Below are 15,771 nucleotides of genomic sequence, written 5' to 3' on the forward strand. Positions count from 1 at the left end.
AGTTTCAGGTCAATTGGAATCCGTTTGGTTTTCCTTTTCTGCGATACTCAAAAACAACGAAAAAACAGAAACTGGCACTGGGCTCTTGGTTAATAGGTTAGTCCCAAAAATCATATAAAATAGCATATAAATGCATATAAAACATCCAAGGTTGATAATATAATAGCATGGAACAACCAAAAATTATAGATACGTTGGCGATGTATCAAGCATCCCCAAGCTTAATTCCTGCTCGTCCTCGAGTAGGTAAATGATAAAAACATAATTTTGATGTGGAATGCTACCTAACATATTTATCCATGTAATTCTCTTTATTGTGGCAAGAATATTCAGATCCATAAGATTCAAGATAAAAGTTTAATATTGACATAAAAATAATAATACTTCAAGCATACTAACTAAGCAATCATGTCTTCTCAAAATAACATGGCCAAAGAAAGTTATCCCTACAAAATCATATAGTCTGGCTATGCTCTATCTTCATCACAAAATATTAAATCATGCACAACCCCGATGACAAGCCAAGCAATTGTTTCATACTTTTGATGTTCTCAAACTTTTTCAACTTTCACGCAATACATGAGCATGAGCCATGGACATAGCACTATAGGTGGAATAGAATGGTGGTTGTGGAGAAGACAAGAAGGAGAAGATAGTCTCACATCAACTAGGCGTATCAACGGGCTATGTAGATGCCCATCAATAGATATCACTGTGAGTGGGTAGGGATTGCCATGCAACGGATGCACTAGAGCTATAAGTGTATGAAAGCTCAACAAAAGAAACTAAATGGGTGTGCATCCAACTTGCTTTCTCACGAAGACCTAGGGCATTTTGAGGAAGCCCATCATTAGAATATACAAGCCAAGTTCTATAATGAAAGATTCCCACTAGTATATGAAAGTGACAACATAGGAGACTCTCTATCATGAAGATCATGGTGCTACTTTGAAGCGCAAGTGTGGTCGAACAACTATGATCAAGAAGTGATCCTAGAACAACCTACGTCAAACATTACTCCAACACCGTGTTCACTTCCCGGACTCTGCTGAGAAGAGATCATCACGGTTACACACGCGGTTGATGCATTTTAATTAACTTAAGTTTCATGTTATCGACAACCGGACATTAACAAATTCCCATCTGCTCATAACCGCGGGCACGGCTTTCGAAAGTTCAAATCCCTGCAGGGGAGTCCCAACTTAGCCCATCACAAGCTCTCACGGTCAACGAAGGATATTCCTTCTCCCAAGGCAATCCGATCAGACTCGGCATCCCGGTTACAAGACATCCTCGACAATGGTAAAACTAAACCAGCAACACCACCCAGATGTGCCGACAAATCTCGATAGGAGCTGCACATATCTCGTTCTCAGGGCACACCGTATGAGCAAGACGTCGGGTAGGCCAGCCCAGAGTTGCCCCTGGTAGCCCCGGACATCGCTCAGTTGGACCAACACTTAGAGAAGCACTGGCCCCGGGGGGGGAGGGGGTTAAAATAAAGATGACCCTTGAGTCCGCGAAACCCAAGGGAAAAGGCTAGGTGGCGAATGGTAAAACCAATGCTGGGCATTGCTGGAAGAGTTTTATTCAAGGCGAACTGTCAAGGGGTTCCCATTATAACCCAACCGTGTAAGGAACGCAAAATCCAGGAACATAACACCGATATGACGGAAACTAGGGTGGCAAGAGTGGAACAAAACACTAGGCATAAGGCCGAGCCTTCCACCCTTTACCAAGTATATAGGTGCATTCAGATAAACAAGATAATATTGTGATATCCCAACAATAAACAATGTTCCGACAAGGAACGATCTCCAAGCTTCACCTGCAACTAGCAACGCTATAAGAGGGGCTGAGCAACGCGGTAACATAGCCAAACAACAATTTGCTAGGACAAGGTGGGTTAGAGGCTTGGCTTAACAATATGGGAGGCATGATAAGCAAGTGGTAGGTATCGCAGCATAGGCATAGCAAAAGAGCGAGCATCTAGCAAGCAAAGATAGAAGTGATTTCGAGGGTATGGTCATCTTGCCTGCAAAGTACTCAGAGTTGCCTTGATCCTCGAAAGTGAACTCAATGGGCTCCTCGTTCACGAACTTGTCTCCTGGCTCTACCCAAACAACAACAAGAAGCAAAAAGGAACGCAATCAACCACGTGCAATGCTCAAACAACATGATGCAAACGTGGTATGATATGCGGGATGCGGTATGTGATGCATATGCAAGATTTGCAAAGGAATGATTGAACCTGGCCTCAACATGGAAATCCAAGAGTGCCACTGGAAAGGGGAGTTGATTTCGGTTGAAATCGATATAAAGATCACCGGAATCGGATGCACGGTTTGGAAATGGCAAGCAAAACAAATATAGCACCGGTCTGCGATAATCAGCAAGTAGCCATCTAAAAGCATCAAGAACAACATGCTACAACACTCAAACATGACAACAAAATACATGGCAGGGATTCACTCATGATGCTTGACAAAAGATGAACACTGAGCTACGGCTAATTCATCCATTAACAGGTTCAAACAAGCATGGCAAAAGTGCAAATGACAACAGGTTTCAGACTTAGTGAAATTAACACAAGTCTGGAATTCATCATCAGGAAGCACACTTTAGAGCATGAAAACTACATGCTACAGGAACATATCATGGCAAAGAAAGGCATGGCATTTAACAAAACACATGTAGAGCTCAGGATCATAGCATGCACACATTAATCATGGCAAAAATGACAAAAACCTATTTGCTGAAACAGATCTGACAAATTCATCACATAGCCCTCTTCCAACGACAGCATTTCGGGCATCAAGATGAGCTCAAATGAAAATGATGCAATGAGATGAAATGATACTCGCGAGACGAACATTTTGATATGCTACACGCACGAATCGGAGCTACGGATGCAGAGTTATGATGCGATGAAGTATGCAAAAATTACTGAAAACGGGGGCAAAAAGTCAACCGCTAGGGTTTTTTAGATCTGGATCTGGGGCATGTTCTTTGAGGATGACTGGAACAGTGCTCTCTGGAGTTGGAGATGTGGCGGCCGGAGCTCGACGACGCTCGCCGGAGTTGCGATGGACGGCGGCCGGAGGCGTCGGGCGAGGTGGCCGGCGCGTCGAGGGGCGCCGAGGCGACGCGGTCGGCGCGCGGGGTCGCGGCGAAGTCGTGGCCGGCGGGGAGACGGCGACCGGACTTGGCGCGCGGCGGCCGGTGGATCGGGGGCGCCGGCGCGGAGGAGGAAGCGGGGCGCGAGCCTCTGGCGGAGGGGCGCGCCACACCGGGCCGGGAGGGCCGCGGACGGGCTCCGGCGGGCCCGTGCGGGCGACGCGGAGGGCGGCGGCTCCGGGTGGCGACGTGGCGGCGTGAGATTGCCTCCATGGCAACGGAGGCTGACGTGGCGCGGTCTGATAGGCCGGGGTGACGCGTCCGGCGGACACGTCCGGCGCGGGCAGACTTGTCCGGTGGCGCGAGGTGGAAGGAGACTAGGGTTAGGGGGAAATGATCCGAGATTTTTGGGGAAGATGCCTTTATATAGGTAGAGGGAGCTAGGAGGCTCCAAATTGAGCACGGTTTGCGGCCACGCGATCGTGATCGAACGACCGAGATGATGGAGGGGTTTTAGGTGGGTTTTGGGCCACTTTTAAAGGGTGTTGGGCTGCAACACACACGAGGCCTTTTCGGTCCCTCGGTTAACCGTTGGAGTATCAAACGAAGTCCAAATGGCACGAAACTTGACAGGCGGTCTACCGGTAGTAACCCAAGTCTTCTTGGCAAGTATCGGTCAAATCCGAAAACGTTTAACCCCCACACACGAAAAGAGGTAGAAAGGACCATCGGGTGACATAGGAGCGCCGGAATGCAAAACGGACAACGGTGAAAATGCTCGGATGCATGAGACGAACACGTATGCAAATGCAATGCACATGATATGAGATGCATGACAAAGACAACAACACACGGAGACAAAAACCCAACAACGAGGAAATAAAATAACTTAGCGCCGGAAACGGCAAGAGTTGGGATACATATAAGGTAAATTACATCCGGGGTGTTACAAATGAGTAGTCGAATAATTATGCAACTATGTGAAGACTCTCTAACATTTAAGAATTTCAGATCTTGGTATTTTATTCAAACATCAAGCAAAACAAAATAAAATAAAATGATGCTCCAAGCAAAACACATATCATGTGCGAATAAAAATATAGCTCCAAGTAAAGGGGAGTTGATTTCGGTTGAAATCGATATAAAGATCACCGGAATCGGATGCACGGTTTGGAAATGGCAAGCAAAACAAATATAGCACCGATCTGCGATAATCAGCAAGTAGCCATCTAAAAGCATCAAGAACAACATGCTACAGCACTCAAACATGACAACAAAATACATGGAAGGGATTCACTCATGATGCTTGACAAAAGATGAACACTGAGCTACAGCTAATTCATCCATTAACTGGTTCAAACAAGCATGGCAAAAGTGCAAATGACAACAGGTTTCAGACTTAGTGAAATTAACACAAGTCTGGAATTTATCATCAGGAAGCACACTTTAGAACATGAAAACTACATGCTACAGGAACATATCATGGCAAACAAAGGCATGGCATTTAACAAAACACATGTAGAGCTCAGGATCATAGCATGCACACATTAATCATGGCAAAAATGACAAAAACCTATTTGCTGAAACAGATTTGACAAATTCATCACATAGCCCTCTTCCAATGACATTTCGGGCAACAAGATGAGCTCAAATGAAAATGGTGCAATGAGATGAAATGATTTACTCGTCCAGACGAACATTTTGATATGCTACACGCACGAATCGGAGCTACGGACGCCGAGTTATGATGCGATGAAGTATGCAAAAATTACTGAAAACGGGGGCAAAAAGTCAACCGCTAGGGTTTTTTAGATCTGGATCCGGGGCACGTTCTTTGAGGCTGACCGGAACAGTGCTCGCCGGAGTTGGAGATGTGGCGGCCGGAGTTCGACAAAGCTCGCCGGAGTTGCGGTGGACGGTGGCCGGAGGCGTCGGGCGAGGTGGCCGGCGTGTCGAGGGGCGCGGCGAGGCGACGCGGTCGGCGACGGGGTCAGCGGCGAGTCGCGGTTGGCGGGGAGACGGCGACCGGACTTGGCGCGCGGCGGCCGGAGCGGATCGGGGGCGCCGGCGTGGAGGAGGAAGGCGGGGCACGCGGGCGCGAGCCTCTGGTGGCGGGGCGCGCCGCACCGGGCCGGGAGGGCCGCGGACGGGCTCCGGCGGGCTCGCGCGGGCGACGCGGAGGGCGGCGGCTCCGGGTGGCGACGTGGTGGCGGGAGATTGGCCTCAGGGCGGCGGAGGCTGACGTGGCGCGGGCTGATAGGCCGGGGTGACGCGTCTGGCGGACACGTCCGGCGCGGGCGGACTTGTCCGGTGGCGCGAGGTGGAAGGACACTAGGGTTAGGGGGGAAATGATCCAAGATTTTCGGGGAAGATGCCTTTATATAGGTAGAGGGAGCTAGGAGGCTCCAAATTGAGTACAGTTTGCGGCCACGCGATCGTGATCGAACGACCGAGATGATGGAGGGGTTTTAGGTGGGTTTTGGGCCACTTTGAAAGGGTGTTGGGCTGCAACACACACGAGGCCTTTTCGGTCCCTCGGTTAACCGTTGGAGTATCAAACGAAGTCCAAATGACACGAAACTTGACAGGCGGTCTACCGGTAGTAACCCAAGGCCGCTTGGCAAGTATCGGTCCAATCCAAAAACGTTTAACCCCCACACACGAAAAGAGGTAGAAAGGACCACCGGGTGACATAGGAGCGCCGGAATGCAAAATGGACAACGGGGAAAATGCTCGGATGCATGAGACGAACACGTATGCAAATGCAATGCACATGATGACATGATATGAGATGCATGACAAAGACAACAACACACGGAGACAAAAACCCAACAACGAGGAAATAGAATAACTTAGCGCCGGAAACGGCAAGAGTTGGGATACATATAAGGTAAATTACATCCAGGGTGTTACAACACTCCACCACTACGAAAGGATCTCGTCCCGAGATCTAGGACTGGAAAAACTCCGGGTACTCAGAACGGAGGTGATCCTCGCGTTCACAGGTGGCTTCACGGTCAGAATGGTGTGACCACTTGACTTTGAGGAATTTGATTGACTTGTTGCGAGTCTTGCGCTCAGTTTCTTCAAGGATAGCAACGGGGTGCTCACGATAAGAAATGTCTTCTTGGAGATCAATGTCTTCGAAGTTGATGGTGCGGTCAGGGGTCTTGAAGCACTTGCGGAGTTGAGACACGTGAAACACGTCATGCACGTTTGCAAAGTTGGAGGGAAGCTCAAGTTGATAGGCGAGATCGCCTCTCTTGCTGACGATCTTGAAAGGACCCACGTATCTAGGGGCAAGCTTCCCTTTGATACCAAAGCGACGAGTACCTTTCATTGGAGACGCGGAGGTAAACATGGTCTCCGATCTCAAAAGCCAAAACACGATGCTTACTATCATAGTAGCTCTTCTGGCGCGATTGCGCTGCTTTGAGATTATCACGAATGACTTTGCACATCTCCTATGCCTCTGTGATCAAGTCATTTCCAAGAAGTTGACGTTCACCAGTCTCTAACCAGTTGAGAGGAGTACAACACTTCTTGCCATAGAGAATTTCAAATGGGGCCTTGCCCGAACTCGCTTGAAAGCTGTTGTTGTAGGAGAACTCGACATATGGAAGACAATCTTCCCACTTCATGCCGAAAGAGATAACGCAAGCCCTGAGCATATCTTAAAGGATCTGATTGACACGCTCGACTTGGCCACTAGTTTGGGGATGAAAAGCTGTGCTGAAACGGATGTTGGTGCCCATGGCCTTCTGAAAAGAATCCCAAAACTTGGAGGTGAAAATGCTGCCACGATCTAAAGAAATCAACTGCGGAATGTCGTGCAGCGAGACAATCCGAGAAGTATATAGCTCTGCCAATTGAGCTACTGTGATAGACTCTTTGATAGGAAGGAAATGAGCCACCTTAGTGAGTTTGTCGATGACAACAAATATAGCATCATTGCCATGCTTGGACTTTGGAAACCCAGTAACGAAGTCCATCTCAATGTGGTCAAACTTCCATTCTGGAATGGCAAGAGGTTGGAGGAGACTAGATGGTCGTTGGTGTTCTGCCTTCACTCTTCTGCAGACATCACATTCATTCGAGTCCACCAATACGACTGCTTGAGGTCATGATACATCTTTGTACTTCCAGGGTGGATAAAGAGGAGTGAATTGTGAGCCTCGTTCATAATGACTTTACAAAGGTCACCTTTAGGAACAACAATGCGATCCTCGAAGAATAGAGTATCCTTGTCGTCAAGGCGATAGCACTTGTACTTGGGTTGACTCTTGGCAATCCCAATCTTCACCTTCTTCACCATAGCATCAAGAAGTTGAGCCTCGCAAATCTGATCTTCCAGAGTAGGAGAGACTTGGAGGTTGGCGAAGAAACCTTGAGGAACAACTTACAGATTGAGTCTGCGGAAAGCTTCACAAAGCTCGGGTTGGTAAGGCTTGAGAATCAAACTGTTGCAGTAAGCCTTCCTGCTCAATGCGTCAACAATTACATTGGCCTTGCCTGGAGTATATTCGATACTCGGATTATACTCTTGAATCATTTCGACCCAACGAGTCTGCCTGAGGTTGAGATTAGGCTGTGTGAAGATGTACTTGAGACTCTTGTGGTCAGTGAAGATGTCCACTTTTCTTCCCAATAAGAGATGTATCCAAGTCAAAAGAGCATGCACAACTGCCGCCAACTCGAGGTCATGAGTGGGGTAGTTCTTTTCATTGGGCTTCAACTAGCGAGAGGTATAAGCCACAACTTTCTTCTCTTGCATCAACACTGCACCAAGACCTTGAAGGGAAGCATCACAGAAGACCTCGAACGGTTTGGATTCATCAGGAGGATTCAGAACTGGAGCAGTGACTAGTTTCTCTTTCAGGGTGTTGAAAGCGATGTCACATTCAGGAGACCAGACGTACTTCACGTGCTTCTGGAGAAGGTTGGAAAGAGGCTTTGCGATCTTAGAGAAGTTCTCAACGAACCTTCGACAATAGCTTGCGAGACCAAGGAAGCTGCGGAGTTGCTTCACGTTCTAAGGTGGTTCCCAATTCACAATTGCAGACACCTTCTCAGGATTCACCGCAATGCCCTTGGCAGAGATGATATGTCCAAGGTAGAGAACCTCATCGAGCCAAAACTCACACTTCGAAAACTTGGCATAGAACTGATGTTCTCTGAGCTTATCCAGCACCAAACGCAAGTGCTTAGCATGATCTTCCTTGTTCTTGGAAAAGACCAAAATGTCATCAAGGTAGACCAAGACAAAGTCATTTGTGTAGGTGTTGAAGATGAAGTTCATCATGCGAGAGAATGTAGGCGGAGCGTTGACGAGGCCAAAAGACATGACAGTGTATTCATATGAACCATAGCTTGTTCTGAATGCTGTCTTAGGAATATCCTCTTCACGAATGCGAATCTGGTGATAGCCCATACGGAGATCAAGCTTGGAGAATACTTGAGCACCTTTGAGTTGTTCAAACAACTCGTTGATGTTGGGAAGTGGGTACTTGTTCTTTATGGTCTTCTTGTTCAATGGACGGTAGTCAACACAAAGTCGGTCCGTTCCATCCTTCTTCTTCACAAAAAGAACTCCACAACCCCACGGGGAAGAACTAGGTCGGATGAGACCCATACGCTCTTGAATATCGAGTTGCTTCTTCAGCTCCTTCAACTCTTCAGGTCCAAGCTTGTAAGGACGTTTACAAACAGGTTCCGTGCCAGGCTCAAGATCGATAACGAATTCAACTGGCCGGAGCGGAGGCATTCCTGGAAGCTCTTCTGGAAAGACGTCTTGATATTCGCAAACGACTGGAATTTGAGAGATGGCATCCAGCTCACCCTTCTCATTGAGAGAAAACAGACGGATGGTATCATCCCTTGCGGCAAAGACAATTACATCCTCAGACGAATGAGTCAATTGAATCTGCCTGGCAGCACAATCAAGCTGAGCCTTGTGCTTAGAAAGCCAGTCCATTCTGAGAATAAGATCAATATCCGAGTTACCAAGGACCATTGGAGAAGAAAGAAACTTGTAGTCGCCCAATGTGATAGTAACATCCGGAGCCATCATTTTGGTGTTCATGAACAAACCCGGAGAAGAAACCGCTATCGGCTTAGGCAAATCAACAGTATGCACATCATGCATGGATGCAAAAGGCTTCGATAAAAATGACAAAGATGCACCAGTATCAAAAAGAACTCTTGCGGGAATGTCATTAACAGGAAGGTTACCCATAATCACATCTGGCGAGTCCTCTGCCTGAGCTGCGTTCAACAAGTTGACCTTAGCAGACTTGGGGTTATGCTTGACCATAGCTGTACTTGTAGATCTCATAGGAGGAGGAGGAAGACGCCTCTGATTGAAGAATTTGTTGGCATAGTGACCCTTCTGTTGGCACTTGTTGCACGTGACCTCCGAGAGCGAACGGTGATACGGAGCACTTGATCTTGGAGCTTGAGACGAAGTCTTGTTCTGAAAGCCAAGGTTGGGTGGGTGGGAAGATCCGCTGCCACCTTTGCTCTTCTGTTGATAAGGCTGACGGAACGGAGGAGGAGGAAGCCAATACTTTTGCTTCTTAGCCACTTGAGTTGAGGAAGAAGGAGTTGCATCTCTGACTCGCTTCTTGGAAGCATCGCACTTCAGTTGAGCAGTCTCTTGCTTCATTGCCATATTGTAAAACTCATCGTACTTCTTCGGCTCAAAGAGGACGAGAGCTAGCTGGAGTTCTTCTCTGAGTCCACCCCTGAACTGGTAAATCATGCTCTTCTCGTCAGGGACGTCCTGCTTAGCGAAACGGGCGAGCTTCTGAAACATGATGTTGTACTGGTAAACAGACATAGAGCCTTGCTTCAGGTTGCGGAATTCCTCGCGCTTACTCTCAACCATGCTCTGAGGAATATGATGAGCTTTGAAGTCTTGACGGAATGCATCCCAGGTAATCGCACGGCCTCCTCTGGAATCTTTGTATTGCTGAAACCATTCTGCAGCTTGGTCTTTGAGTTGGAACGAAGTGAACTTGACAAAATCCTCAGGCCTGACGTTGCTGCACTCGAAATGCTTGCATATGTCCACGAGCCAATCATCAGCGTCTGAGGCCTCGACACAGTTGTTGAAGGTCTTTGGCTGATTAGCGAGGAACTGGTTGAGTGTAGCAAACTGATTCTGGTTGTTGCCATGGCCCTGGTTGCGCTCTTGCAGAATTTGCATGATCAGTTGCGTGTTTGCATTGGTAGCGGCCATCACAGCTTGCCATGCCTCCGGAGGTGGAGGTGGTGGTGGCGGATCCTGATTCTGATTCTGATTGTTGCCCTTAGCAGGAGCCATCCTGAAGAGGGTGACATCCATTAGCATATTGACAGGCAAATATGAAGCTGAATCAAAAGGTTTGAAATTGCAACATAAAGTCTTCACTTCCGAACAAAAAGAACGAATGTATTCCAATTGAAATGGTCACATTTCCATAAATTGAGAAGCCACTTAGAATTGAGGTAGAAGAATAAAATAACAAGGTACGGACAAGAACAAATACTTGGTGAGGATTACCCAATCCAAAACCAAATATCCACGGAAGAAGAACTAGAGCTACAAGAATTCCCACCTATGAAACTCCCGAACATTTCCGGTTATGCAATCAGGTGTTGGGGATACAGGGGAAGCATAATATCTCACCCAAATCTAGCAAATCCTACATCCAGCTTTATCCATCCTTCAACACATAACCAAGAAATCTTCGGAAATCATCTACCTCAACCTTCGAAAAGCATCCGTTATACAAGTTATGGCAATACTCCCGAACTCCCGCCCTAGTACTAGGTGGCGTCGAGGTTATCTCACCAACAACTGCATAAAAGAGATTTTCGATGTCGGCGAAACTCAGGTATTCCAGAATCTCAACGATAAAATTATGACGACAATACCTCGGAGCTCAACTCCCCGGGACACTGCCACAACCCCTAAATGACAGGAGGCACCAAGAACAATGTTCTCATCACAAAACCATCGGAACGATTCCAAGATACCCGCGTGATCCTAAATTTTTTTAGTGAAATTTGAGAAGAGAAGAGTCAAAACTCTACGTCAGGATGCCTTACCAAAGCGACGAAGGGACTGGGGAGTAAAAAGAATTCCTAACTCTCCGATATATAATTCCTAAATGACTCAAAACATTTTTCTAGACTCAACAACGCCAACGATTCGATCAAGCAGGGGGCTCCTAAGGTCGGGGAAGGCTCTGATTACCAACTTGTAACGCCCTCGATGCGGCTATATCTCCTACGTGTTGAAGCACGACTTAGAGGCATAACCGCATTGAAAGCAATGTCGCAAGTGAGGTAATCTTTGCAAACAACCCATGTAATATAATTAAAGGGGAAATGAAACATAGTTGGCTTACACTCGCCACGTCACACAAATATCATAAATAGCATTACATTCATCCAATACACTCATGGTCCGACTACGGTACCAAAATAAAGATCAACCCCCAAATGCGACAAAGTCCCCGATCGCCCCAACTGGGCACCACTACTGATCATCTGGGAAGGACACGTAGTAACGGCGAGAGTCTTCATCGAACTCCCACTTGAGCTCGGTCATGTCATCTGGAACGGTATCATCGGTCCCTGTATCTGGTTTAGGAAGGAATCTGTGAGTCACGGGGACTCAGCAATCTCACACCCTCGCGATCAAGACTATTTAAGCTTATAGGTAAGGTATGGTATGATGTGGAGCTACAGCAAGCGACTAGCATATATGGTGGCTAACATAATCGCAAAAGAGAGCGAGAAGAGAAGGCAAAAGCACGGTCGAACAACTATGATCAAGAAGTGATCCTAGAACAACCTACGTCAAACATTACTCCAACACCGTGTTCACTTCCCGGACTCCGCCGAGAAGAGATCATCACGGTTACACACGCGGTTGATGCATTTTAATTAAGTTAAGTTTCATGTTATCTACAACCGGACATTAACAAATTCCCATCTGCCCATAACCGCGGGCATGACTTTCAAAAGTTCAAATCCCTGCAGGGGAGTCCCAACTTAGCCCATCACAAGCTTTCACGGTCAACGAAGGATATTCCCTCTCCCAAGACAATCCGATCAGACTCGGCATCCCGGTTACAAGACATCCTCGACAATGGTAAAACTAAACCAGCAACACCACCCAGATGTGCTGACAAATCCCGATAGGAGCTGCACATATCTCGTTCTCAGGGCACACCGGATGAGCAAGACGTCGGGTAGGCCAACCCAGAGTTGCCCCTGGTAGCCCCGGACATCGCTCAGTTGGACCAACAATTAGAGAAGCACTGGCCCGCGGGGGGGGGGGGGGGGTTAAAATAAAGATGACCCTTGAGTCCGCGAAACCCAAGGGAAAAGGCTAGGTGGCGAATGGTAAAACCAATGCTGGGCATTGCTGGAAGAGTTTTATTCAAGGCGAACCGTCAAGGGGTTCCCATTACAACCCAACCGTGTAAGGAACACAAAATCCGGGAACATAACACCGATATGACGGAAACTAGGGGGTCAAGAGTGGAACAAAGCACTAGGCATAAGGCCGAGCCTTCCACCCTTTACCAAGTATATAGGTGCATTCAGATAAACAAGATAATATTGTGATATCCCAACAATAAATAATGTTCTGACAAGGAACGATCTCCAAGCTTCACCTGCAACTAGCAACGCTATAAGAGGGGCTGAGCAACGCGGTAACATAGCCAAACAACGGTTTGCTAGGACAAGGTGGGTTAGAGGCTTGGCTTAACAATATGGGAGGCATGATAAGCAAGTGGTAGGTATCGCAGCATAGGCATAGCAAAAGAGCGAGCATCTAGCAAGCAAAGATAGAAGTGATTTCAAGGGTATGTTCATCTTGCCTGCAAAGTACTTAGAGTTGCCTTAATCCTCGAAAGAGAACTCAACGGGCTCCTCGTTCACGAACTCGTATCCCGGCTCTACCCAAACAAGAACAACAAGCAAAAAGGAACGCAATCAACCACGTGCAATGCTCAAACAACATGATGCAAATGTGGTATGATATGTGGGATGCGGTATGTGATGCGTATGCAAGATTTGCAAAGGAATGATTGAACCTGGCCTCAACATGGAAATCCAAGAGTGCCACTGGAAAGGGGAGTTGATTTCGGTTGAAATCGATATAAAGATCACCGGAATCGGATGCACGGTTTGGAAATGGCAAGCAAAACAAATATAGCACCGGTCTGCGATAATCAGCAAGTAGCCATCTAAAAGCATCAAGAACAACATGCTACAACACTCAAACATGACAACAAAATACATGGCAGGGATTCACTCATGATGCTTGACAAAAGATGAACACTGAGCTACGGCTAATTCATCCATTAACAGGTTCAAACAAGCATGGCAAAAGTGCAAATGACAACAGGTTTCAGACTTAGTGAAATTAACACAAGTCTGGAATTCATCATCAGGAAGCACACTTTAGAGCATGAAAACTACATGCTACAGGAACATATCATGGCAAACAAAGGCATGGCATTTAATAAAACACATGTAGAGCTCAGGATCATAGCATGCACACATTAATCATGGCAAAAATGACAAAAACCTATTTGCTGAAACAGATCTGACAAATTCATCACATAGCCCTCTTCCAACGACATTTCGGGCAACAAGATGAGCTCAAATGAAAATGATGCAATGAGATGAAATGATGTACTCGCCGAGACAAAATTTTGATATGCTACATGCACAAATCGGAGCTACGGATGTAGAGTTATGATGCGATGAAGTATGCAAAAATTACTGAAAACGGGGGCAAAAAGTCAACCGCTAGGGTTTTTTAGATCTGGATCTGGGGCATGTTCTTTGAGGATGACTGGAACAGTGCTCTCTGGAGTTGGAGATGTGGCGGCCGGAGCTCGACGACGCTCGCCGGAGTTGCGATGGACGGCGGCCGGAGGCGTCGGGCGAGGTGGCCGGCGCGTCGAGGGGCGCCGCGAGGCGACGCGGTCGGCGGCGGGGTCGGCGGCAAGTCGTGGCCGGCGGGGAGACGGCGACCGGACTTGGCGCGCGGCGGCCGGGGTGGATCGGGGGCGCCGGCGCGGAGGAGGAAGGCGGGGCGCGAGCCTCTGGCGGAGGGGCGCGCCACACCGGGCCGGGAGGGCCGCGGACGGGCTCCGGCGGGCCCGTGCGGGCGACGCGGAGGGCGGCGGCTCCGGGTGGCGACGTGGCGGCGTGAGATTGCCTCATGGCGACGGAGGCTGATGTGGCGCGGTCTGATAGGCCGGGGTGACGCGTCCGGCGGACACGTCCGGCGCGGGCAGACTTGTCCGGTGGCGCGAGGTGGAAGGAGACTAGGGTTAGGGGGAAATGATCCGAGATTTTTGGGGAAGATGCCTTTATATAGGTAGAGGGAGCTAGGAGGCTCCAAATTGAGCACGGTTTGCGGCCACGCGATCGTGATCGAACGACCGAGATGATGGAGGGGTTTTAGGTGGGTTTTGGGCCACTTTTAAAGGGTGTTGGGCTGCAACACACACGAGGCCTTTTTGGTCCCTCGGTTAACCGTTGGAGTATCAAACGAAGTCCAAATGGCACGAAACTTGACAGGCGGTCTACCGGTAGTAACCCAAGTCTGCTTGGCAAGTATCGGTCCAATCCAAAAACGTTTAACCCCCACACACGAAAAGAGGTAGAAAGGACCATCGGGTGACATAGGAGCGCAGGAATGCAAAACGGACAACGGTGAAAATGCTCGGATGCATGAGACGAACACGTATGCAAATGCAATGCACATGATATGAGATGCATGACAAAGACAACAAAACACGGAGACAAAAACCCAACAACGAGGAAATAAAATAACTTAGCGCCGGAAACGGCAAGAGTTGGGATACATATAAGGTAAATTACATCCGGGGTGTTACAAATGAGTAGTCGAATAATTATGCAACTATGTGAAGACTCTCTAACATTTAAGAATTTCAGATCTTGGTATTTTATTCAAACATCAAGCAAAACAAAATAAAATAAAATGATGCTCCAAGCAAAACACATATCATGTGCGAATAAAAATATAGCTCCAAGTAAAGTTACCGATGAACGAAGACGAAAGAGGGGATGCCATTCGGGGCATTCCCAAGCTTAGGCTCTTGGTTGTCCTTGAATATTAACTTGGGGTTCCTTGGGAATCCCCAATCTTAGGCTCTTGCCACTCCTTATTCGATTGTCCATCAAATCTTTACCTAAAACTTGAAAACTTCACAACACAAAACTTAACAGAAAACTCGTAAGCTCCATTAGCGAAAGAAAACAAAACACCACTTCAAGGTACTGTAATGAACTCATTCTTTATTTATATTGGTGTTAAACCTACTGTATTCCAACTTCTCTATGGTTTATAAACTCTTTTACTATCCATAGATTCATCAAAATAAGAAAACAACACATGAAAAACAGAATCTGTCAAAAACAGAACAGTCTGTAGTAATCTGTAACTAACACAAACTTCTGGAACCCCAAAAATTCTAAAATAAATTGCTGGACGTGGGAAATTTATCTATTAATCATCTAAAAAAATAATTAACTAAAGATCACTCTCCAATAAAAAATGGCAGCAATTCTCGTGAGCGCTAAAGTTTCTGTTTTTTACAGCAAGATCACAAAGAC

Source organism: Triticum urartu, chromosome 7 (genome assembly GCF_003073215.2).
Source record: "Triticum urartu cultivar G1812 chromosome 7, Tu2.1, whole genome shotgun sequence".
Classification (NCBI taxonomy): Eukaryota; Viridiplantae; Streptophyta; class Magnoliopsida; order Poales; family Poaceae; genus Triticum; species Triticum urartu.